The sequence below is a fragment of the Melopsittacus undulatus genome, chromosome 1 (genome assembly GCF_012275295.1).
Source record: "Melopsittacus undulatus isolate bMelUnd1 chromosome 1, bMelUnd1.mat.Z, whole genome shotgun sequence".
In the NCBI taxonomy this organism is placed as follows: Eukaryota; Metazoa; Chordata; class Aves; order Psittaciformes; family Psittaculidae; genus Melopsittacus; species Melopsittacus undulatus.
This window is the reverse complement of record NC_047527.1, coordinates 7,407,223-7,434,450: the sequence shown is the minus strand read 5'-3', so window position 1 is coordinate 7,434,450 and position 27,228 is coordinate 7,407,223.

Sequence of the window (27,228 nt, the reverse complement as noted above, 5' to 3'; positions counted from 1 at the left end):
GGTGAAACTTTAATTCATTAAATATAGATTTCATCTTTCTCCATTTCACCACTTTGCGAAGCGGGGAGCAGAGCTACGTGTCAGAATACTCTTCCAAACAAGCTACATGTGAATGATTTCATAAATACATCTCATGCATCCGGGCTGGAAATTGGCCGGTCTCCAGAGAGAACAGCCTGGAGGAGCTCACAACTTTCACAATCAGGTGGAAGAACAGATTTCTAGGTTTCTATTGCTGATCTCTCTGCCTGTCCGTGGTTCAAGTCTATGGCTAAATCTGTCAAGGCAAGGTTGAGAGGATGCGAAAGGAAATGTGAGCAGAGAGAGAGGAAGAGATGGGATGAGTTATGTAAAGGAGCTGTCAGCCCTAGGGAAAATGGAGCATATTATTAGTGCAGTCAGATTTTCTATTGCTTTCCTATCGTTACTTTGTGTGTCTGGAAAAAGTCCTGTTGGAGGCAGTGCAATTCCAGCTGTAGGACCGACAAAGAGAGGGCAGGAGTGAGAAACCCTATAGTCCAGAGACAAAACTGTACCTCTTCCCCTGGAGCTGAAGGAGCTGGGGCAGGGGCCACTTCTTCCACTCTGCAGGGATGGAAAAAAGTTGCAGAAGTGCTAGAAATATTATGATCAGTGGAAAAAAAAACATGATCCCTTTGGATTTCCCTTCCTAAGGAATTTTGCAGGATCAATTCAAGGTGAATCAGTATCAAGGTTGTTTCCTGTCTCTGGTTAAGAGCAGCATAAGTAAAAAATCAGAGCCAACAGTGGCTGCTACACTGGGATCACTAATATCTGGGGATAAATCTCACTTTGAGACACAACAGTGAAACTGGGGACCTCAGCCCTGCAGAAGATCTCCATAGACCTCAAAGCCAATGTAATTATTGTGCATTTTCCTTCCAAGTGCTTCTCTGCCACTTTGTGTTTCTCATACTTGTATTATTGAAAGGAAAAAAACCTGAAGGGCATTTTCTCCCCTCTACTGCATGGTTAAATCTTTGAAAGCTTTCTATTTTCATCTAGCACAGATCCCTCTCAGACTTATCCCTGCCCACCCTCCAATCAACAGCAAATCCAGATTATGTGTTAAAAACATGAGCCATTCAGTGCACATTCACATTATATTTATAAGACTTTTTTTCTTTCCTGATGTGCCCCTTTAAATCTTGTCTTTTTTTTTTTTCCCCTGGGAAACAAGCCCATACTTATTTCCCTTCTTTGTATTTTCTGAAGGCCCTTAACTCTTAGCATTGCCATGCATTTAATTTAGTTAAGCAAATTTAGTTTGTATCAGTTTGTTTGCTGTTCCTGCCAATGTACTGAGCCTGCTGTTAGTTCACGGACTGTAGGAGCAGCACTGAGGTTTTAATCTGGGTGAACAGGCAACAGAGGAATTTACAGCACTGGCAGACCCTTGTGTTTGTGCTGGACTGTGAACCATCAATTATTTCTAGAGGCTTTTGCCGAGGAGGTGAGTGGCCAGAGGTCTTATTTTGGTAAGTTTAAATTCTTTCTGAGCAGAGAATACTCTTTCTCCATCAGACATGAATCTCCTGCAGAAGCATCACCTCGAATTATGAAGCCCCACATGAGACAGTTCATTGGCTGCCAAAATGCCCACTGAATTCCAGTGTTCCACCTCCAGTAGACTAAACCAATGTGATTTAGTTGATGAGCACATTTAAGGACTGGAGTTTACTCCATGACTTTTGAATCAAGTCAAAAATCCAGATGTTTGCCTTGTAGAAATGTCTACATTTTGGAGTCGGTTTACATCATGAATCAGAGTAACTTCAACTTACAAAGCACCCATTGGTTTCATTGTAACAGGAGACAAGGGACATTTCTTCTTGTCAATATCTTTAGTAAGTCTGAACTCATGGGACCACTGAAGATTATAAACAGCCTCACAGAAATAGCACAGCTCATTGCAGCAATGCTCCTGTCATACACTATCTTTTCTCATTTATTTTAAATGGCAAAAAAACAATGGCACAAACACCACAAAATAATAAAACAGAAAATTTCAAATTGTATTTTCAAAGTAAATTTTCCCAAAACTCTGTTTTCCAAATATTTTAATTCCAAAATATTTTCCTTGTGAGATTTTTTCTTTGCAGTTGACACAATTTCAGACAAAACCTGCTTCAACCTACTTTGCAACAAGGGAAAATAAACACCTTGAACCTTTTCCAATCACTACATCCTGCACCTAAGTACTCATTGATCTTCCTCACTAGTCTTATTATAGCCGTGTGAATGAAAGGAACTGTTTGATTCAGACATATGTTCTAGCAGAAGAAGACGTCTTCACTGCCCCATAAATCTTGTAATCTTAATACCAATTTATCCTTACATGCATTCACAAGCAGGTACCATTGTCAGCAAGCAGCACAATTTGTTCAAAAGAAAGCTGAGCATAGCCTTTAGCCTAACTCAAATCTACTCTCACACACCTCTGAACTGAAAAGTGATGCAAACGCATCTGCTGTAACTGGCAGCAAGATGATGTGGCAAACAGAGTAAATACTGTTCTGCACTTTGTGGATGAAATGCTGACATCACAGAAGTGTCAGCAGATAAAAATGTAGTCAAGATATGAAAGAATAATATAAAATACAGTTCTGCTGAAAGCACAGGCTTAAAAGTGTGGTCTGGATTCAAGGGATAAGTTAGTGCTAATTATTCCCCACACATATTTCTCATTATATGAAAAGAAATTAATAAATAACACAGTATTGGCAGCGTTAGAACAAAGTATTTTAACACAGTGACACTCATTGCTTGAGTTGTTGCATATATTTACTGAAAACCAGAGCAATAGGAACAAGAAACAGTAGATGAGGAGCAGAAATGGTTAATTATTACATGTCCCAGAGGGGGAGTTCAGGGGAAGAGAAATCAAAGGGCTTAAAGGTTTTTGATGGATTCTAGGGAAGAACCAAGAACTGAATCTAGAGCTTCCAAATTCCCACCCATGTCAGAGTTTCTGGCTCATGCAGTCTTCTATAATACATAACAAACCTATGCTGGAAACAAGATTTTGTGGATTTGTGCATACTGTGCACTCTAAAGAGCAGCTTGAAAGGAAGATGAATCATTGGCAATCAGTTGGGAACTTTGTCTCCTGTTTATTGAAGTGCATAGTAGGGAAGAGAAAACAAAACAAATAATGTGGATGAGCTATAAAGCTGTTATAATCCTTTAATAACTGAAACTGTAAAACATCCAGAGTGTGAAGTTTTGACAAAGCAACAACTGTCATTCTCTTCATAGAGTTAAATCCAAATGGCTGACTAAGGTGACTGAGCAAGCCTCACTGGGCACTGGAGAAGCTTCTGGACACAGAGATGCAGCACAACTGATTTATTTTCTTGGATGCAAATGTTATTAGTAAGCTTTCAATCATTTCAAGCAGAAGCAAAACCCTACAGAGTAATGTCATGCATTGCGGGCTCAGTTCATCTGTTCGTACACGTGCGTCCGCTGTTATAAAGTGATATTTACCATATAGAATCATAGAATCATAGAATAGTTAGGGTTGGAAAGGACCTTAAGATCATCCAGTTCCAACCCCCCCTGCCATGCCCAGGGACACCTCACACTAAAACATATCACCCAAGGCTTCATCCAACCTGGCCTTGAACACTGCCAGGGATGGAGCATTCAAAACCTCCCTGGGCAACCCAATCCAGTACCTCACCACCCTAACAGGAAAGAATTTCTTCCTTAGATCCAGTCTAAACCTCTGCTGTTTAAGTTTTAACCCATTACCCCTTGTCCTATCACTACAGTCCCTAATGAAGAGTCCATCCCCAGCATCCCTGTAGGCCCCCTTCAGATACTGGAAGGCTGCTATGAGGTCTCCACGCAGCCTTCTCTTCTCCAGGCTCAACAGCCCCAACTTTCTCAGCCTGTCTTCATATGGGAGGTGCTCCAGTCCCCTGATCATCCTGGTGGCCTCCTCTGGACTTGTTCCAACAGTTTCATGTCCTTTTTATGTTGAGGACACCAGAACTGCACACAATGCTCCAAATGAGGTCTCACGAGAGCAGAGTAGAGGGGCAGGATCACCTCCTTCGACCTGCTGGTCATGCTCCTTTTGATGCAGCCCAGGATACGGTTGGCTTTATATTTCATTATATCTGTGTTCACATTTACACAAGTTTCTTGACCTGTTATAGCTGGCTTTCTCAAATTTCCTCCTCATGTAGTTACCAGTGTTGGTGTTGGATCAGACTAAAATCTTCCCTTGGTACATTTTTAATTAGCAGATGGAGCTGTGCCACAATGACTGTGGAAGGACAATATTGTACTGCCATTAACAACTTCTCCCTGATTTTATTCCTTGAGTATCTCTTGTATATTTTCCCTTTTCAGTTCCCCAAGCACATTACTCTAAATGCAATCTAAGACATGATAGGATTTGTTCTTATGTTCAATTGGCCTAATTTGATGAGTGTTTTTGCCAGGATTCTTGCGATAGGAATTAGATAGTCTTTGTAGTGTAAAAACCACAAGAAGAGAGGATTGTGAAAATAACAAAAAGCTTTTTTACTGCAAGCTGAAAATAGAAACCATAGCGCTTGACAATCTTTAGAGCAGAAGGGCTTTTTAAAGAAAAGAGCAGTTTGTAAAGGGAGAAACGGAGGAGGTCAAGCGACAAAGAACAGGTCTTATGTTACAGGGAAACCAACTGAAAAGTGAAGGTACTGCCCTGCAAAACAAACAGTAAAGAAATTTGCTGCCTTTACAAATCCTTCACGGAAGACCCTGCAGAAAAGTTTCACTTTTTTTGCTTGTCTCTTTGTTTTTTGGGGGGAAAAAGGAGCATTCCAGTGTGCTGACAGGCATATTCCACTATTTTAAACTATCCTTTCTATCCCTCACTTACTTTTCTTATCATGATTCAGCAGGTTGCTTAAATACAGGACAAATCATTTTGCAATCAGTCGAATGACATGCTTAAATTTTGGCAACTATTAAAATACCTAAGTGAAATGAGGCCTTAAATGAGATTTTCATGTGACCAAGACAGGCCTTACATAGATATGAAAAGATGATATGTAATGGTCACATCAGTTTCTGACACTAATATACCTCCATGGATTAAAAGATGTCACATTGATTTATGCTGTTAAAGACTTGTCTCATGAGGTACATTCTGATGCTGAGCTGGCCCCCAGCTCTGACACTCAGACCTCATGGCAATGCCAAACAACTGCTTCTAAGACTCTTACATTGGGTTTTGTTAAAAGCCCGGTCAATTTCTTGCCCAGAAGAATGTCTCTGAAGTTAAATGTACGAGGTATTAATAAATAAATTATACATAAATTTTTATTATTTAAATAATAAATAGTCAAATAAAACAAGGTGTTAATTTCCTTTTGTCCTCCATCATGAGTAGGAATCCTCAGACAAGAGAGCCAGGGTCCCACAGGAAGGTGAAATACACTTCTACTCAATCCATTCTCCAACCTGGTGGAGAGTTGTTGCACCCTGAAAATGCAATCTCAGCCTTATAAAGCCTAACACAGCCTCTTTTGTTGATTTTCAAAGTGGAAGATCTGTCTGATTAACAATCTACTGCATATCCACAACATTCTCCACATAAGGATGTCAAGTAATTGCTGATGACACTCTATAGTGCACCTCTTGACATTTTTGTCTCTAGATCAGCAGATTATGACACCAGTTCAAGGGATAATATTGTAGAAAAGCAAGTGCAGAAGCAATAACAGACCCTCTAGGTCATTTGTCCTGGGAAATACACAGCAGTAGGTCTTGCTTCCATCAATTGTAAGAGGGTTGCAGCTGTAACAAAAAGATCATTTTGTTCATGGATAAACACAATGTGTTGGCTAAAAGTTGCCAGGACTTATCTCAAGGGAGATCCTATTTTACCAATGCAGTCACAGTTTTATTGGATTCAGTAATCCAATTATGCATTTTGATTTTTGAAAGGGCTTTTGGTAAGATTATATTGACATTGATAGAGAAACTAAGCTGCCAAGAGAATCTCTAATTCAAGTTTTTGGATTGAAGCTGATGGAACTTCTCAGGATTCAGCAGTGGGGGTTCCCTTGCATCCTTAAGGTAGTAAGCATTAAAAATAAGTAGTACATTTCAGGGGGAATAGGACATAATGATACAGTGAGTATGTTATAATCCAGTAACTCAGAAGACGCTCCCCACTTCCTTCTCAGGCATTAAGAACTACCATGACCCTTACAGATGTGAAGAGCTTATAAGTTAACTGACCAGTTCTCCCTTTGTATACCTTCTCACAGTTGGCTATTCAGGCTTGGATATTGCATTTTGAACCTACCTCTCTGTTTCTTGTCAGGAAATTGCAGTTCAAGTGCTCTCCTATATCTCTCATCTCTGATCATGGGCACTGCACTGGGCTCCTTCAATTAGGCTGCTAATATCAACACTCAAGTAATGTGAGGTCCTTACCAGTGCGTCAGCTAGTATCCTCCTCACTGTCCCAGCTTCCCAGAGAAAAAATCGATATTATGAAAAATGACATTGTTGTCTTGCTCACAAATAAGCCCTTTAAGCAGCAAAAAATTGCTTGTTTCTAGCTATTACAGAGAAGAATCCCTTATTCCAGCAATACAGGTTGCTGTTCCTCACCTCCTCCCCAGATCTGACATGATTCTTTTGCCATTTCCTCAGAAGACTGCAATAATGGATTCTTTATTATTAAACACAAATATCTCAAAAATCAGCACACATGACAGGCAAACAACATTCAGCTCTGTAAGTTCTTAGAATCATAGAATGATTTGGGTTGGAAGGGACCTTAAAATCACCCTGTTCCAACCCCCTGCCATGGGCAGGGGCACCTTACACCAGATCGTGTCACCCAAACCTCTGTCCAACTTGACCTCGAACACTTCCAGGGATGGAGCATTTACCACTTCTTTGGGCAACCTGTCCCAGTGCCTCACCACCCTCACAGTAAACAACTTCCTTCTTATGTCTAACCTGAACTTCCCCTGTTTAAGTCTGAACCTGTCAACCCTTGTCCTATCACTACAGTCCCTGATGAAGAGCCCCTCTCCAACATCCTTCAGACACTGGAAGCTGCTTTAGGGCCTTCTCTTCTCCAGCTTTCTCAGCCTATCTACATACAGGAGGTGCTCCAGCACCAGATCATCCTCATGGCCTCCTCTGGACTTGCTCCAACTGTTCTGTGTCTTCTTGTCCTACAAAGATTTCTTCATCTGTATTTTTCATAAATATTTCTCTTCATCTACCAACTACCCCTTAATCCTTTGAAGATTTAAACTCCACATTTCTTACCTCACATCTTTGGGTAAATTCTGAGGGAGAACACAACGCATAGCACAGCCCACATGTGCAACTATTGCAAACAAACATTAAATAGTCACACTAAAGTCAACAGAATCTAAAACTCTAATGAAAATGTATTATCCCAATCAGCAACACATTTAGATGAGAATTCATATTAAGTACAGTATGAAATATAGGTATCATAACAGCTGAGCTATCTCTAGATGTCTTTCGGGTTGATAAGTAATAACATGTTATTCAGAGAGACAGATCCATACACTTCATCCATCTTAACAATGTGAGAACAGATTTCTTTTCTCTTTTGTTCAGTGTTTCATTATGCCTATTTTGCTGTAGATAATTTTAGTCCTATAAATTCTCTCTGATAGCTATTTACATCATGATTCTGCTCTTCAAAGGGACTGTAGAGCTCCATAACCATTGCACATCAGCAATGTTCATAACTTGAGGGGTTTTTCCTTCACTGCTTCCAGCACTGCCAGTCAAGCTTGCGTCCACACTGTGATAACCAGAGCTGGGGTTTTCCACTAGTGCCACATGGACATACCCACCAAGGGTCTGGAGACTGTGTTTTGGGGCCATGTTTTTCTCCATACTGCCTTCAGGTTATGTTTCACTGTTTCCACATAATGCTAATTTTCATCCCTAAAAGAGCACTTTTCTCTTGGCATAACTTTGGGGGCAAGCAAATGGCAATAGGGTTAGGGAGGTGTTGTTGAATTGTTACTGCTGGCAATAAGGTGCCAGCAGGGAAAAGAACAGTGCGACTGCCATATCCCAAACTGAGTTACCAGCTTTGACAGCTAGGAAGAAGCAATGAGTACATATCTTTTTGATGGTAAAGTGATCACATCTGACTCAAAGCCCCCGAAACACTCTGCGCTTAAAATGATGCTTTACTGCTTTTACAGTCACTAATCAGAGAAGAGTGATTTGCTGTAACTTCTTTTAATGCAGACATTTGGATGATACAAGCAAACTGCACCCAGAAAATCTTACAAACCCTGGAATTCTGATCCAAAGCTTTACAATAACCATACATGCCTATGATAGTAGCTTGAGTCCCCTAAACTTTATTGCATGCATAGTGCACCAGTGTGGTAGAACAGTATACATCACAGTCATCTGTTTTTAGTGCACCAGTGTGGTAGAATAGTATACATCACAGTCATCTGTTTTTAGTGCACCAGTGTGGTAGAATAGTATACATCACAGTCATCTGTTTTTCAGCACTGAACATTTAAATAATGTTAACTTCTCTTTAGTTTTGATGTAAATTTAACTGGCATATATAGCAAACTCCACTCTTCCCCTGGATAAATTCTGCATCCCTCCTCTGTTTTGACCTTTGGAAATGTTCCCCATGACTACCAATCAAAACACTCTCTATATCAGAAATTCTTTCAGATCTTGCTGGAAGATTAATCATTCTGAATTTCAAAATATTCAGTTGAGAGTCTTTTAGTTAGTTAATTTCCTCAAATCTCATTTGAATAGTATCTAAGTAGTAAAAATTGGCAGAAATTATTAGTGGCAGTATCCTCCATTTGCCATTGAAAAGGACATGAATACTTCGTCACCAAAGATACTCGTGCCCCAAAGTGTACTTTTTTCTTCCTAAGCTAGATGCAGTAAGAGGCTCCTTTGCCTGGAAGCTAACAAGACATTTAGAGGTCTGATTCCCCCTAGGCAGAATCCAGAACACTTTGCTGAGTGTCTGGGCCCTGGGTATGAGACATAGAGAATAACATGTGACAAAATGAGACTCAGGGCAGCTACTGTGCTGAGCAGAAAGCTGACAAGAGCGTTTATGCTCAGAGTGCAGCCACCTTGGTGTTGTCAATAAAGTAAAGCATTGTTCAGATAACTCTGGACACAGCTTTAAATGAGTTTAAAAACACCTCTGCTCTGTCTGCTTACACAACCTCGTTTCTTTTCAGGCATTCTGAGAACCCAAATATAATCCATATATAAGAGCAGACAGGTTTAAGACAGGGCTGTTCAGCTATATCCACCAAGTCTCCCAAAGTACATGGGCAATTAGCACAGACACACTCCAAACAACTTGACAAATTCAACCCAAGAATATGGGATGGAGGTGCATGTGTATGTTTGCAGAGACTGTTCATGCTCGCTTCAAGTTGTCTGATGAAAGGTAGAAAGGCAACTGGATAAGATATAATCAAAAAGGGGACTCTGGAACTTGCTGCTTTAATGTGAAACACAAATTTAGTGTTCCCACAAGTTTAGTTTCTCCTTTCTATTGCACTGGAAGCATACATGTCCAAGGGAAGGATCTCATTTTAAGCAGCATGAGATAGTTCTTTAACAGGATCATGTAAGTGCTCATCCCTTAATCTGCACACTTTCCCCCAGAAAGTTCTTTTAATTCCCTTGTTTATCAAAGATTCAACATATAATTAAGTTCACAATAATTCCACTTTAGAAAATACCAGCAGGGTTGTTCAAGATAAAAGGCACATTAGAACAGCATCAGTTATCAGTGTGATATTGGGGGTTATCTGCAAACTGCACAAATAACAGTCCTGATAGCTTTTCCTAACTTTATATTTGTGCTCCCACTAATTGGTATCTCTCTTGGGATTCTTCACCACCAGATGGGTGACCATATGGATAGGGACACTTGTTTATAAACCCTGCTATTTATGCATGTACAAGACTACCTAGGGAAAATAAACTTCCCCTAGATTTTGTTAGGGAGATGTGAAAGTATTGTTACATTTTTTTGTCCCTTTTCAATAGAAGCTGGAGAAAAAGCTCAGGTTTAAGTTGCTGGTTTTTTCTTTTTAAATAACTTCTGAAAGAAAGTGAGGATTTAAATTAGTAATAAGGTTAACTTAGTAGTAAGGTTAGAGCTATTAACTGTGCAACTGCATCACTTTTTCTTCTCCAGACAAAGAGGACAGAAGTGGGGGGGGGGGGGGGATGGGTCTTGCAACAGGCTGATTCTAATAGAGGATAATGTGTTTGACTATTGTAGAGTGCACCAGAAATACCAGCAGGAAAACCAGCAGTTGAAAACAACATTGTAAGTCCCACCAAGAAGGACAAAGGCTCTGGATTTCAATCTATTACATTAGTAATATTAATGTAGTATTTACATTAGTAAATGCTCAGAAAAAGTTTAGTTGCTCTAAGTCAACAGTTATCTGCATTCATGCCAATGTAACTGAGATCAGACCTTAGCCTGGAAATTGTAATAAAACTAATACTATTAGAATAGTATAATTAGAATAATAATATTAATAATAGAATTAATAATATTAGAATAACAGTTTAGATCATTTACATTATTTAATTTGCCATTTACCTAAAGCCATTTAATCCACAAGAAAAATTAATTCACAGTTAAAAGACGTTTTATATCCCATTGATTTCAATGGACATTGGATAAACCTTTATGAGTTCAAAGCAATTTCCTAAAGGGAATGAAGATAAATAGTAGCTAGATTTAACACTGGTCATGGGAGACAGAACAAGTCAGGAATACTATGAAACAATTTATACCAAATCATTTTTACATAATTCCTTTAAGTCAGCAAAGAGTTTTTTCTAACATGAAGTTAATAATTGCATTACTAACATATACAGATGCCATTGGGCAGAGCCTTACATTGAAAAGTAATGCAACCGCTCTGCATGTTGTATGTGACATCAGCTCTGCACTGACACACCAGAAGAGTAAAACCTGCACAACTATAGTCCCCTGCAACAGAACTTCTATTCATACATTTCTGAAAGCATTAAACATAGTCATGGATGAGGCCTTGGAGGCTGGACAGCGATGCCTAGGGATAAACATAACAGTGCTGCTAGGATTACATACAGGGAACTGTCTTTCATTGCTTATTCTGCTTGGGCAGTTTTCAGTCCTTCAGTTCAACAAGGGCATCAGGCTATGACCTTCATTTTCCAGGCTGTGAATCTTATTGCTCACCCCCTTTACTGCTTGGGGCTTCTTTGCCTTCCCAGTTCATAAAATCGTAGAATCACAGAATCATAGAATAGTTAGGGTTGGAAAGGACCTTAAGATCATCCAGTTCCAACCCCCTGCCATGCCCAGGGACACCTCACACTAAACCGTATCACCCAAGGCTTCATCCAACCTGGCCTTGAACACTGCCAGGGATGGAGCATTCACAATCTCCCTGGGCAACCCATTCCAGTGCCTCACCACCCTAACAGTAAAGAACTTCCTCCTTATATCCAATCTAAACTTCCCCTGTTTAAGTTTCAACCCATTATCCCTTGTCCTATCACTACAGTCCCTAATGAATAGTCCCCCCCCAGCATCCTTACAGCCCCCCTTCAGATAGTCTCCATGCAGCCTTCTCCAGGCTGAACAGCCCCAACTTTCTCAGCCTGTCTTCATATGGGAGGTGCTCCAGTCCCCTGATCATCCTCATGGCCCTCTCTGTACTTGTTCCAACAGTTCCATGTCCTTTTTATGTTGAAGATACCAGAATTGCACACAATACTCCAAGTGAGGTTCATGGATAAAGGGAAGAAGCAGAGGGTATCTGGACCTCATTGGAACATGAAGTCAAATGTTAGTAGAGCCTGAAAGTGAATACAGGACCTGGGAAATGCCACTCAGATTGCTGAGTTTGGTTTTGTTTGGAGTTTTGTTTTTTGTTCTCAGATACAGCTCCAGAAACTGCTTGATTTGTGTTCAGCCTCTACAGCCACTTAAAAGATAGGTTATAACAAAGCATAGCTTACATTTTCATACTGTTAGATTCAGCAATGGAGCACCACAGGGAGTTTTCACACAGCAGCTCACCTTCAAAGCCCAGTGTGCAGGAATGCCTTATGCCTTTAGAAGCCCTGTAAGGGAAATAACAAGACAGCGTGAAACGGGAGAAGTAGTCCTCTGTGCTGTAATTCTGTGTTTAATTTGCCTTCAATCACGTTAACTCAGCTGTGAGGTTAAATTTAGGCAGAAGGTTTGCATTGGCACTTCTCCCCCTTCCCTATAATCCCCCCCAGTAATACAGCAAAGGTAGCAGCATGTTGGCTTACCCAAGTACTGATTTCTCATAACCACTTAAAAGATCCACACTTTCAATGACAGAGTGGCACAGAAAGTTTTTTTATTAAGGTCAGAAATTTCTTCCTATATACCTAACAACCACATTAGTGTCACTTTTGCATAGAATTTATGGCTATGTCTATATAGTACATTAAACAGTGCCAGGGAGCATTCCTGGATACTGTTCAGTCATTCAGATGGTCCCTGTTGCTGTATTGCTCCATGCCAACCAGCACTCCCGCAATGTGCAAGGACAGTTTGGCAGTTAGCACAGGATAGGAATCTCCTAAGAGGAGTCTGGGTGTACCCACCCTGTTCTGGAAGCTACAAAGCCTCAGTAGCGTGGACATTAGGCATTAGATTCAGGGACTTAGTTACTTTTGCCTTGTTAGAATAATAGTAGTCTATAATTTTGCTGTGTGAAAATGTACAGACGAAGAAAGAGATGCTTACAAAAGGGTGAAATTTATAACCATCACAGATCATAAAAATCACATTTCCACTGTAGTAGCCAGCAGCGCTTATTATTAAGGCAGATTATGCAAACAGTGGATATAAGAGATGAAGACAATTCCAGGCAAGATAGATCCAACAGGTACAATGTACTGTCAGGGTGACCGAGCACTGAAACAGGTTGCTCGTGAAGTTGTGCAGTCTCCATCCTTGGAGATACTCAAAAGCTGTCTGGACACAGTACTGGGCAACTGGCTGTAGGTATCCCTGCTATATCCAGGGGTCCCTTCTAACCTCAACTAGTCTGTGATTGAAATCACCCATGAAAATACTCTGCTATTGGATATGCTCCTGTGCAGGAAAGTGAGAGACTGGTGTACATGTAAGCTAAGAGAGCTGAACAAATAAGAAGAAATATCTATGCCACCTTTCCCTTGTAGTCATAAAACACCAAGCCCTAGAACTGACTAACTCAAGATGGAATTCAACCTCTTCCTTTAAAGGCAGAATGTATTTCTCACAAAAGTTAATGAATTGTCCATTTGCAGCACAGCATACAAAAACACAGGGAATAAGAAACTTCATTTTCATGAATTGACAAGTGTGTTATTAAGGTTATCTATTCTACAAGTATGCTTCCAGGAGAAGTAAGCTGTCATTCTGTCATCTGAAGGAACTCCAGAGGCCAACAAGTAGAGTGGATGTGGACATCTGACCACTAGTAACAGAGCTAAGATCATTGCACTCACTTTTGACCACAGGTTGTAGAATGAAACATCCCACATCCCTTAATTCATCAGGCTTATCAATAAATCAACTTTCAGGAAAAAACTCCAAATGAAACATTTCAAATGTGTCTTTAATACTTCACAGCTTGAAGAGGGTTATTGCCCCCTTAAAGTCCCACTTTTCAGAGGGCTGAGATTTTGAAAGCCATGCCTGTAACATCTCTTTCTCACATCAGTTGTGCACATGTTCTTCTCTCTAAATAACTTACATTCTGACTTAGATTCATCATGGAATCATAGAATCATAGAATAGTTAGGGTTGGAAAGGACCTCAAGATCATCCAGTTCCAATCCCCTTGCCATGGGCAGGGACAACTCACACTAAACCATATCACCCAAGGCTCTGTCCAACCTGGCCTTGAACACCACCAGGGATGGAGCATTCACAGCTTCCTTGGGCAACCCATTCAGTGTCTCACCACCCTAACAGTAAAGAATTTCTTCCTTATATCCAGTCTAAACCTCTGCTGTTTAAGTTTCAACCCGTTATCCCTTGTCCTATCACTACAGTCCCTAATCAAGAGTCCCTCCCCAGCATCCCTGTACGCCCCCTTCAGATACTGGAAGGCTGCTGTGAGTTTTTGACACGTTTTTTTACAGGGGGGTTGTGGAGTCTCCCTCTCTGGAGACATTCAAATCCCACCTGGGCATGTTCCTGTGTGACTTGCTTTAGGTGGCCCTACCTATCTTTGATGATCTCCAGAGGTCCCTTCAAACCCTAACAATCCTATGATTACTAAATAGAAAGATTTTGACCTTATTAGTAGAATATATATCTCATTACTTTTAGGTATCTATACAATGGACACTGGAGCAATGGATAATACTAGGGACACCAACAGTTCTTAACATCAAAAATGGGCCATGGCTTCACAGAGGTCACTGCTTGTTAAATGACTGGTGTAAGAGGAGTTGAAGCCAGATAATGATGGAGAGAAGGGAAAAGGTGTTGCCAAGTCAAACAGAAGTGGAAGGAGCAAATCCAACATGGGGATCAGCTCAGCTGATACCTACCACTGAAGCACTTCATGCAAAGCAGGTTTCTCCTCCTGGCTTTGAACCCACTGTGCATGTCCAGAATCACCCTGGTTAATCAGATAGGTCTCTACCTTGTGCTTTCTACCTTGGCTGGGACAGGGTAATAAGAGTAAGCAAAGTAGATCCACAGTGCCTTGACAAGCCCATCTGCTCCACTCAGGGTGACATAATCGGCATAGCAACAGATGTCTGGGAGGTGCAGATGATGTGTATGTTTTCAGTGATACCTGATGGCACTACCAACATTTTCTATATGTTGTATCACTTAGTACATTCCTCCCAGGCAGTACAATATGTTACCTCAGGAAGAGGATTTTTGTCCTTTTTGGTGGCTAGGATGATGTTTGGACAGGTAAGTGTAGCTTCTTTAAAGCCACTATGTCTGAGAAAGGCCTTGGACCAGTCTCACTTCGTGGGTAAGACCCTCTACCCACTTGTCTTGAAGATAAAGGAGTGACACTACCACTGCTTCTCCTTCTTCCTTAAAAAGAGTAAATCATCATCACATGAGTTCTTTGGGAGGACAACAATAGGGGCTTACTCTAAAGAAAGGACTTTGGGCTCTAGCTTCCAAATAGCTATCTAAATATCCCTGGAAGACCTTTGTTGAGACTTCTTATCTCTGTCAGGGTTTAAAATGCATCCACATGCTTAGCAGATTCAGCAGACTGCATGGAGAAAGGTCAACCTGACTGCTGAAATGGTTGAGTTAATCTAACAGCTCACAATAATCAGAGGAGTGGTCTACTTAATGGTTATATGCTCTTGTTGCATTTCACATTCATGAGAGGCCTTGCTCCTCACTAAGCCAGGAGAAAACTGTTCACTCATTCTTCCTATGGAGGTTTCCTTCTAGCACAAGGGAGTGAGCAAACAGAGAGGAAACAGAGAGGAGGGAGAGTAAAGCTTCAGTCTGAGTTTTGCCTTCTCCATGAAACTTCACCTTCAGAGTGCACATTCTTAACTTGCTTTTTCTGCCTAAACCTTCCTGTACCCCAGATAGAAAGTCAAACCTCTGAGGTCCTGATGCTACCATCAAGGAACTCCATCTATAGGTACTTAAATTTGTATTGAATTAATTCAAGAACAATCAATAGGCTACTGCTAAAAAAGTCTCAAGGCCCAGTAACCACAGGTCAAACAGAGCTGAGCTCTGCTGCACTTCTCTAATGACCCTCTGGCTGAATTAAATTTTCTTCTTCTTCATTGCTCAGAGCTGGTGAGTAATATAGAGAAAGTGATGTATTCTGGCATGTGCAAAACACTGTGGGTATCCCCAAGAAATGGGTATTTTGTTGTACAAGTGAAAACTATTCGCACCATCATTTTTAAAACAGGCCCTTATGTATATCTGCAATAAACCAACTGGTGCCCGACTTCATAAAAAGAGATATTGCAATGGATAATTTAACACTTTAGTAACTCAGTTATTTACCTTTTTTATTTGTGTTATGAATAATGTTTTCACCATTATTAACCCAGGATCTTATTTACTTCTGTGTCACTAGGATATAGTCAGACAGGAATTCAATTTTTTTATATTTATTAAATATAAATTATTTTCTATATCAAAAATCAATACATATTTATTATGCATTAAATTAGTGCATTTAATATGTATTCAATGGTAGTTGCTGCTCTCACAAAAGCAATTTCTAATTGACAAGCTGTAGAGGTGAGTGTCTGTGCCCTCACAAGCTAATGGAAAAGACTGTAGAGCTGAATGAGATAAAGAAGCAGTATTATAAAGTGAAAGAGGGGATTTTGAACACAACTTATTATTTCAGCATTAGTCGTCAAAATGCATAATTTAATCAATAGTGGTAATTACAAATCCTTACTGACCTAACCATTATCAGATCGCAATATTACATAAATATTCATGTGATTGGAATGGATTACCATTGTTATTAACAGCTATATTAATTTTCATAGTGACATAATGGTCAAAATCCTTTCCATCCGTGAGTGGAATATTAAAGTTTTAGTTCAGCTCCTGCTGAGTTTTCTTATTACTTAATCCTAAAGAAATGTTCCTACTAAACTGATGTTTTCTCTCCTCTAGTCTCAATCTACACTTCAGAATGGCAGGACAAGAGCTGGGATGTGTCAAGCATTTATAGTTTGGCTTCAGTGAAAGTTACAGATGTTGATACTTTTTGGACCAGGAACCAAAGTCTGCTTCCCCAGCTACTGAAACACTGATGCTGTCCACTGTAATTGGAGTTCACTTTCAAATCAAGGGTTTGATTATCAGTTGCTGTAGTTAGTGGCTTCCTTGTCGTTCATCCCACATGGGCAAGAGAGAGCTACATGCAAAGAATAAGAGGGATTTATTTCTCATGATTGCATTGAGTATTCTGTGAGCAAACCAAGTGATAGTAATGCTGTATTTATAAACCAGATTTTATACACAAGCCATAAAAGTTTAAAAATAGCATAGTCCTACGCTTCATGTGCAACTCAGAGATTCAGATAAACTCTTGTAGTAAGATTGGAATGGCCTTTGCCTCAAATTCAAGGTTCCAGGTAATCACCAAAAAACTTTTTTACCAACAAAATAGGATAGAACACATCTGGAAATTATTATTTAGTTTATTTATCTAGTAAAACTAGCCATAAAAATATAAAGCTCAGGTTTTGTGTCTTATATAAGTTATTTCAGATACTCACCTCTGGGGTCTATAGTATTTCTGATAAGCATTTCCTAGGCAGAAATGCAGAGTTGTTCTGACATTTTAGCAAGTGTAAGACCTGCTGCACAGATGTTGTACAGCACAACAATATCTGAAGGGGCACTGAACACACTGCAGTTGCCCACAGTTGTGCAAAATCTTCTACCTCCACTCAAACTAGCGTTTCAGGCAGGAAAAAGATGTGATTTGTAAAATGCCAACATATGTAGCCATAAACCACTGGACTCTGCAAAGTGGAGATGTGAACCAGGCGAAGAAAGGTAAATTAAATGTGTTGCAAGATGTTGTAAATGAGATATAATTCTATTAAAAGTTGAGTATTAAGGGAATCTCAGCAATGACAGTGCACCACCACCAAGACCTCCACAAGTTATTGTATTTTTTGAAAGACTTTGATCTTGAGAGATCTTCATCACTTATAAATGAACCAGTCATTAGGAGACTTTTATGTATCTCCAGAGAGCTATCACAGCTCTCATTAACTGCTAGAGCTAAACAATTGAAACCTCCTGTTTCAGTGGCATGTATTTTCAATTCTGAATCCTTACCCATTACCACGTCCTTTCTTGTAGAAGCAGAATAAAACCTGACTAAATGAGGGTAAGACAGTGTTTATGGTATGTACAAGAGATGTTGAACTTAATAGTTCAGCCTCAAAGACTTATTCAAGAAAACAAGAAAGTAAAGGTCTGTCATGGAGTATTTCTTCTGAACTGACACAACTGGATTCTTCCCACTAATTGTTGGTGATCTAATTTCTATCATTCATTTGTTATCTATGAATGTGATGATTTAGGTTAGAAAAGAATCTTGTACTAAGAAGGCTTTTATTCGAAACTGGTTTGGACACTTATTGAATCCTATCAAGAAAAGCAAATGTTGTTGCTTGTTCCTTTTTGCTACAGCATTCCAGAGGGGAAAAAAATAAATCCAGAAATGAGCTGTCACCTAATTCACAGCTTCCACCCTGCCCTTTGTATGGGTCTTTGTCTAAGACTGTGTAAAAACACTGTATGTACTCAATTAATGAAATATTTGTGCTTCTCTCAGTCTTGCTGCTTTTATTTTAGCTAGAAATATAAAACATATTCATACTGAGTTAGAGAAATGGTGCTTGCTGAGTCCTGTCTGACTGTGGCCAGCAGCTGTTCTTCATAGAAAGGTATAAAATCACACTAAGGATCCAATATTTTCCCCCATCCACCCTACCAGCTTCCAACCAGAATATAATGGGTTGCTTTGTACTCATCTTTTCACCCAATTTCTTCCCTTCCTGCTAACTTGAAGGATTTTATGAAGCACTATAACTACACAATCACTGTCCTCTTTTATGGCCACAGACAACATTTCCCCCCACCTCCCTCTTTTATTACATTTATAGTCTTTGCCTGCCAGGATACTTTTATGGCGGTGGGAATGATTGCCTCACTCTTGATAAAGTCTGGAGTATCCCTTGGTGCTCCATATAACATGTCACAACATTCTTAACAGCAGCTCGTCCCGATGCTTGCTACCAACTCCCCTGATGTGCTTCCTGACACTGTTAACAAGTATTCTTCCTTACAGCATCTCCCACACAGTGCTGTGCACTGGTTCTTTCCAACTTGTGCTCTTGGTTTCTTGACTTGTCTTAGCTCCTGGGCTTTTGCCTTTGAAAGCAGTGAAAATTTATACATCTGCTTTGCACAGTACACCAAAAAATGGAAGTAAAACATTTCTTTCACTGCACAGCATTTGTGTTGAGAGGCTGTGTGTGTTCTTGTATATATCCCCCAATGCTTTGTTTTTAATGTCACTGGAAATCACACATGTTTACCTCAAGGTACCTTGTGGAGAGCAAGCTTCATTGTCACAAACTCTTGGCTTTCCATACAGTTCAGCTTTGCTGACTGATTCATCCACATTTCCAGCTCACAGAAGAATACATATGCACTTTCTGTACTGAAACATGCAACCTACAGGCAATAAAAGACCAAGCAATAGTATAGATTTGGTTCTTCTTCAGAGATCTAAATGGGAAAGAATTATTGAAGATACTCTTAAGACCCCTTGCTGAATCATAAAACTATTTTGCAGGGGTAATTGAGGCAGCATATAAATACTGCATGGATATCTCTTCAGGCTCTCTTCATAGAGCAGTTACATTGCATTAAAGCACTTTTCTTGTACAGGTTAATCTCTCAGAATAAAAGTGGAAAATACAGCAACAAAACAAGATGATATTTTCAGTTCTCAGTAAACCTCTCCTCCCTTGTCTGTAAATAAACCATTCCCAGAGGCATCCCCTCCAGGGCTTCTGGAAGCTCCAAAGGGCAAGGAAAGGAAGTAAAAAATATCACAGCCTGCTCCAACACATTCATAGCACTTATTAAAAACAAACAAACAAACCAACCAGCACATCAAAGGCTGCTTGGTACTGCACAAAGCCTCGCTGATTTACATGGTGTGCAAGTTAAATCAGATTTGGGCCCAGTCCGACTGTAGCAATACATGCCTTGTACTGCCATTGATTGAGAAAACAACCCCACAGTTGATAGGAAGCAGAAAAGCTGTGGGTTTTTAAATGAGAATGGCAAATAAGGGTTAATGATCAAGACAAATCCAAAGTGTGAAAGAACAAGCTGCAATTTCACTTCTCATAATTTCTTATACATCCCTCACTTGCTTTCTGACTTACCCTGTGATTGTTTTTTAGTACCAGAACTATATCTACAGCAACTGAACAGCACCTGATACATTTGGGACACTATAATAATGTAACTACCAGTGACAAAACTACATTCTTGTTGCTGTTGCACACATAGGAAAGTATTTCAACACTCAGTGTTGTGTTGCATTCACATTATAGGTTAAAAAAAATACAGATGTCTCTTCTAAGGGAAGTCCTGCAGTATAATGGCTAGCTCCTCGTACCAGGATACTTAGAAAAATTACATTAACTTCCAATGTATCTAATTATATACTATCTGCCATTCTGTTCTGACACTTTTGTCCTTCTGTTCCTTCCCCAGTCTATTGTATAACTGTTCCTTGCCCAAGCAGTGGTCACATTTTCTTCATGGGTCTTGTATTTCCTCTGACAAAGGGTGTTTAAAGGAGTTCATAAAATGCTTTGGGATCTTTGGGAGATGAAAGGCACTATATAAATCTCAGTTATTACTATTAAAAAAGCACTGAGTGAGCTGTCTAGAGGCAACTCCAGTATGTGGTTTGGCTCTTTACTGATGAATCTTACAAACCTGCACTACTGGTCTGCCTTACTGTATATGAAACAAGTGTTGGATGACACCTTGTATTTCACCAGCTGCTTTTCTGCAGTTTCTCAAAGAAAGTAACACAATATATGGCCCACCTGCTGTGAGAACATCTGAATACAACAGACAGTAAAAAGCCTTGGAGTAAAGTTCTTCCAGAGAGTCTTTTGCTGTTATGCTCTGTAGCCCTTACTCAGTTTGCAGGTGGTATCTCTAGTTTTCCATGAAAAAGAATGTTGATTTTCTCTATGTGCATAAGAATTTGATGAGAAAAATCATATAAAATCATATAATCATAGAATCATAGAATAGTTAGGGTTGGAAAGGACCTTAAGATCATACAGTTCAAACCCCCCTGCCATGCCCAGGGACACCTTACACTAAACCATATCACCCAAGGCTTCATCCAACCTGGTCTTGAACACCAACAGGGATGGAGCATTCACATCCTCCCTGGGCAACCCATTCCAGTGCCTCATGACCCTAACAATAAAGAAATTCTTCCTTATATCCAGTCTAAACCTCTGCTGTTTAAGTTTCAACCCGTTACCCCTTGTCCTATCACTACAGTCCCTAATGAAGAGTCCATCCCCAGCATCCTTATAAGCCCCCTTCAGATACTGCAAGGCTGCTATGAGGTCTCCATGCAGCCTTCTCTTCTCCAGGCTGAACAGACCCAACTTTCTCAGCCTGTCTCCATACAGGAGGTGCTCCAGTTCCCTGATCATCCTTGTGGCCTCCTCTGGACTTGTTCTAACAGTTCCATGTCCTTTTTATGTTGAAGACACCAGAACTGCACACAATACTGCAAATGAGGTCTCACAAGAGCAGAGTAGAGGGGCAGGATCACCTCCTTGAACCTGCTGGTCACGCTTCTTTTGATGCAGCCCAGGATACGTTTGGCTTTCTGGGCTGTGAGCACACACTGCAGCTGGCTCATGTTCATTTTCTTATTGACTAACACCCCCAAGTCCTTCTCCTTTTCCTTTTGTTTTAGGCTTCTGGGTTTGTTTTAGTTTTCATTTAGGTCTGCACAAAGGATTAATCAGCCCATTATTACCTCATTGCCAGCAAGTACAAATTTAGCTCCTGCAAGAGTCCTCACAAAGGACTAATCTTGTACCCTTCACTTATGCAAGTAAATTGTCAGATGTTAGTGGAACTAATTACAAGAGCATTGCTTTCCACTTTCATCATGACTTCAAGGCCTGATTGAAGCATGGTCAATACACACCACTGTCTTCCAATAGCATCTTTATTCCAGATGTTGGTTTATAAAGTAGTGTCCTCTTTGATAAGCGTGAAAGAACTTTATGAGCATTAATTCCTGCGGTGACCTGGAACGGGGCTACAGCCATCCTACAGGCAAGTCAATTGAGCCTCAGCAAAGCTTGGTGGTTCATCCAACACATCTTCAGCAGTGACCGAGCCTCAGTTCCACAGCCCACACAATTCTCATCATTAAATTCCACTTCACTCCCATACAAGCACTCTGTGCCTTTGATTTATACTCAATTCCTTTAGACCCACAAAGCAGCCACTAATTGTACTCTGCATACACAGTGGAATGGGACCTTAAGGGATAGGTTTTAGTAACTCTGATGACACCTTTCTAGTTAGTGTGGTGTAGCAGTATCCTATTAAAGATTGCTTTGTTTAATTATTTAAGAGCCATTATGGTAACTGGATATACTCTAACTGTAATTTATTAACTCATACATTTGAATTATCCAAGTCTCCACATCCACTTCACAGAATTACAGAGGAACTAGAATAAAGTAATAGTATTAGAATGGTACAGAATATTTCCTCTGCTGTGAAGGACAGAAGCTCTCTTATCTCTTATAGCAAAGGTGTGCATAAGCTTTTTCAAAATATGCACTAAAACCATGAAAATCATTTTATACCAGCAGCAGTTGTTCATATAGTACATTAAGAAAATGTGTGCATTTGATATATACGTATCTATAAGTATTTACTCATATATATGCAATCATAATTGAATTCAATGCAATACTAAAATTTGCCTTTCCTTTTTGATCTAAAAATTGATACCACATCCATCTGTTCATCCCTCTTTCCCTGCTCCTCTGAATGTGCTTCTTCACACCACAATCCTTATCTCTTTTTCTACAGTTGTTCTTTCCTGTTGTTTACTCCTGTTGTCTAAGCTAGGGTGTCATGTTAAATGATACCTTTCTCACTGGAGATACTGCCCATTCCCCTGAATCCCTCCTCACCATCATTGTCTCCATACACTGCTGTCTGCCTGCATAGGATATGACTTTACTCTGGAAAACAGCAGCTCTGGGAGCAGCACCTTGCGAGCGGCTCTTCCTTGCTCCAATGCAGCTCCTCTTGCCATCAGCAGCTAGATTCTCTTCTTACCATTAAACCACTTTTTGCACATCTCAGAGCTGTCATTTGCAAAAAAGAATAGAGACACATGGAGCAGCAGATAAAGAAAAGGGAACCCAGATTAAATCATGGGACCAACCATCTCCCTGAATGCCATAGAAACACTCACAGACCATCCTAGCATCATAAATTAATTTGAAACTCCTTAGAAAGGAAAAATTCAGCACTCAGGAGTCTAACAGCAGTCTCTTCAACACAATATTGCTTTAGTTACAACATGTATCTTAATCTAACGCGCTTACCAGAATTCCACTGTGCTCCCCATAATATGTCATAAACATCATGAGCGTGCAGAGCCATTATAGGGGTCGGATACTGGGCTGCAGCATCCCTGCTGTTCAAATGCACTGGCACAGGACAGAAAACTGACAACAGCAATTCTACAAAGCTTTTGAACCAGGAGAAGAGGAGGATTGCAACCAAATACTGCCCTGCAGGCTCAGGTGTTCTAAAGTACAAAAGGGGAAAACTCATCATTTACTTGTGTTGACCACTCTTGCGAAACAGAAGTCATTTGCTCTAAATAAGAGCTTGCCAAAAATGAAAAGTTAGGCAGGGGCACTTGAGAAAGATTATTAGCAGATAGAGAATACTTTCCTGCACAAACAGAATCATGTAATCACTAATGCATAACATCTCTCTCACACTTAACCTTTATGTGCTACCAAAGTACAGTGTCAAGATTGTCCTTTGGCGTTACACGTCTGTAACTGAAAGCTTTTAATATCCTCTTTCCATCTCCCTCAAAGCCAAGTTATCAGGAACATAGAAAGATTTAACCACTTTTTAAACAGTGCTAACTTGTCAGGCAATATGTTCTTTTCCAGAGGGCAATAGTGAATTGAATGTGTAAGAGAGACAAAGTGTCTAACAAAGAAAAACTTGTTGCCTGACAAGGATCACTTCTTCTCTCCCAAGGAAACCAACTAGCAAGGAAACCTCTTCATGGAGTACAAAACAAAGGAATCCTATGATAGGAGATGAGGTAATAGAAAATCACAGAAATAAAGATGTAGAATGAGAATGGTGGACATGAAATTTGTAACATTTTTGCAAATATTACTTCAATAATAAATGAAAACTGCTTTGATTATTTGGCTCACGATGAACCTTTCTCTCCCTTCCTCTTTTTCTGCAAAGAGGAGTTGGAAAACCCAACTCTTGCTGTCATGCTTTGCACAACCGCTGCACAAACACAGCACACAGAACACAAAGTAGCTGAGAATGAGGTCTTGTGTACACTTCAGAGCATGAAACACATATCATTATGCACCTATGGGTATTTAACACCCATAGTGGTCATTGGGATTGCTCCAGAGAAAGAAGATGAAACAAAAAGTTGTCCCATGGCAATATTAACACATCTTCATTGCACAGTATAGATGTCCTGACATTTATAGATGCAACACATATAAGACAGAGATAGATATGTTCTGACAGAGAGAGGTCAAAATCAGCCTGTGTCCAGCTTTACTACCCCGCAGATTCATCATATCAACACCCACAATGTCTGTGGAGACAAAACAGTGCAAGCAGTTCAGGACTCCTACGTTTCTATGCCAGTAACTAACTCCAACGTCCATTAAGACTGCTCCTGATGCAGATTCACTCCAGCTCACATTTGTTTCCTGTCTTTAATGCTATATCTAAACCCACAAGTACCAGTTGATGTGTACTCATGAGACATATATATGAAAGTCACCCAACATGAACCATGCCAACCAACCTACAACATCTTTACTTGCCTCTGCAGATCTCTGCTAACTGGAGAACAAAAAGGCTTGGTCATAGTCCTCTTTTTCCTTTTGGACAGCATTCCACCCAGGAAGAGATGCAGCCAAGAGTGTATGGATGCACAGGCAGCCTTGAGTTTTGGCTTTCTATGCTTAAAATAGTTACCTAAAATGAGCAATTAAGAACAGTAATTTAAAAATGTAAGTTGTAACTTTTAGGGGGCCAGGACCACCCAGTGCAGTTGTTTTCATGTGGTCAGATGAGATCCTATGCACAGTCCTAAGGTGAGAATGAAAAAAACCCATAAAGCAACCCCCCAAAATGAAGTACATTGTGATTTTAACAGTATTAATAGAAAAATGCAACATTAACTGTACAGACATATTAGATTCACACAGTTCATTTGGTTTTCTTGTTAATTTCACCTTTAAAAAGGGGGATTGTTTTATATTGAGCAAAGCAGACACTTAATTAGCCTTCGTGATTTACATATAATTGAATAAAATACATGGAAAAGGGCACATCCATCTCAAGTCATTTTATACCTTTGCTTGAATTAATACAGCAGGCCTCTATACCCCTTCTTTTAACAGTGACTTTCCACTTTTGAAAGCCTAGTCATCTCTCTGAGGTCTGTAGTCTTTGTGCAGAGAGGTCAAGTGGACCTGGATGTCAGAAGCAACACAAAAGAAGCAAATGCATGTATTTAAGTTGAAGGATACAGCCTCATTAAATCACTTCTGCAGAAGGATGAGGAGTTTCTAGCAGCTTGATTGCTCAGTGTGCTGCAAGAGAAATTGCTCTGGACCACAGTTTGTCTTAAGGAATATAATGCTTTTTGCATCTTCCTAACTAATGTTGCTAAGGCACAGTATGAAGAAAACAGAGTGTTTGGGGGTTTCAGTCAGAGCCTCAATCACTGCAATTGTAGTAGAATAATCATGTGAAAAAGCCAGAAAAAGCATCCTGCAAATTCACGTATGGATGTAGTTATATCTTGTGGGATACAAGAAAGGAGTGGGCTTACTCGTGTGCATTAAGCATTCAAAATACAACAGCAACAACACAATTTGCCTCAACCGAAAACCAGGTTTAAATTGTCAGGAACGAATGACAGAGGAAGCCACCGGGAGGCAGTGTTGTCACTTAGCAAGCGCATGAGCAAAGTCTTGCTTGCTTCTGCAGACCTCGATCACCATCACACTGGGAAACTTCCCCTAACAGCGCTGTGTGTGGGTCAACTCCCAGACAAGAACATGTCAACACAGAAAATACAGTATGTTATAGTTATAACTTTATGTTTAGAGGCTGATGCATTTGTACCTACCAAGAATAGCAATGAAATTGTTCGCACTAAAAGCGATGCGTGAGTTTTGCTGGCAACTCAACAGTGAAGCGGTTTGGTTTGTTCTTTTGGAGGTTTTCTTTCGGTATAGCATCATCTATCTTTATCCATGCTATAGCAAAATGAGAGCTATTATGAACAAAACGAATTTTATGTGATGATGCAGGAGCTTCTTTGTAAATTAGAAATTAAGGAATGTCTTATCTTTCAAAACTGCAAACTGCTATGAAAAAGAAATTGAAAGTGGTGATAAAATATGATTCTTTTCATTTGACCAAACCTCTTATATTTGTTTTTATTAGGTTTTGTGATTTATAAATTTTCCACTGCATCAACCCCTTTGATTATAACCTCACAAGCAGAAGCAAAGCTATGCACAACATGGATGAAAATCTGAAACCACATAAGAGACATCCTGTTCTTATAGTCTGTCATCATAGTAAAAATCCACAAAAGCCAACTTTATTTTTCTCCCAGATACACCTACCTAATTTTTATTCTTGGGTTTAACAATTCTTTTTCAATTTGAAGAACATTTCAGGTCTTTTTAGCTCGTGGATTCTATGATTCTGAAGGAACCACATGCAAAAACTTGACTCTCACTCATACAGTATCACAGTCAGAGAAGGCTTTACTTAATATTCTTGTTTAATGCATTAGATTTGTAAAAGCTGCCATAAACTGGGAAAATACAGATTTATTTAGGATTTATGTTATTTTTCTAATTAAAACAGCATATGAAAAATTGTATTTTAATAAATGTCTTATAATCTCTACTGGTCCATATGTATGAGAGTTTAATTCCTGAAGCTGAGCATGCATATAATATTTTCCATTTCTGCTGTTACCCACAGTATTTCACATGCAGGTTATTTGCCTTTTTTCACCTGAAGATAGAAACACACCCTCCTCTAATTACAGATAAATGTCACATCATCCCCTTTAATTGCCTAACAACAATTGACACAGAAAGATCTGCTGATAGCATGAAGCATAAAAGCACTTATAATGCAAAGAACCCAATGGGAATGATTTTAAGGTACACTATGCATTGAATTATTTAGCTCAGTACATAGAATACTCTGAGAGAAACACAATACTCATCTCAGTTGAAACTCCTCTT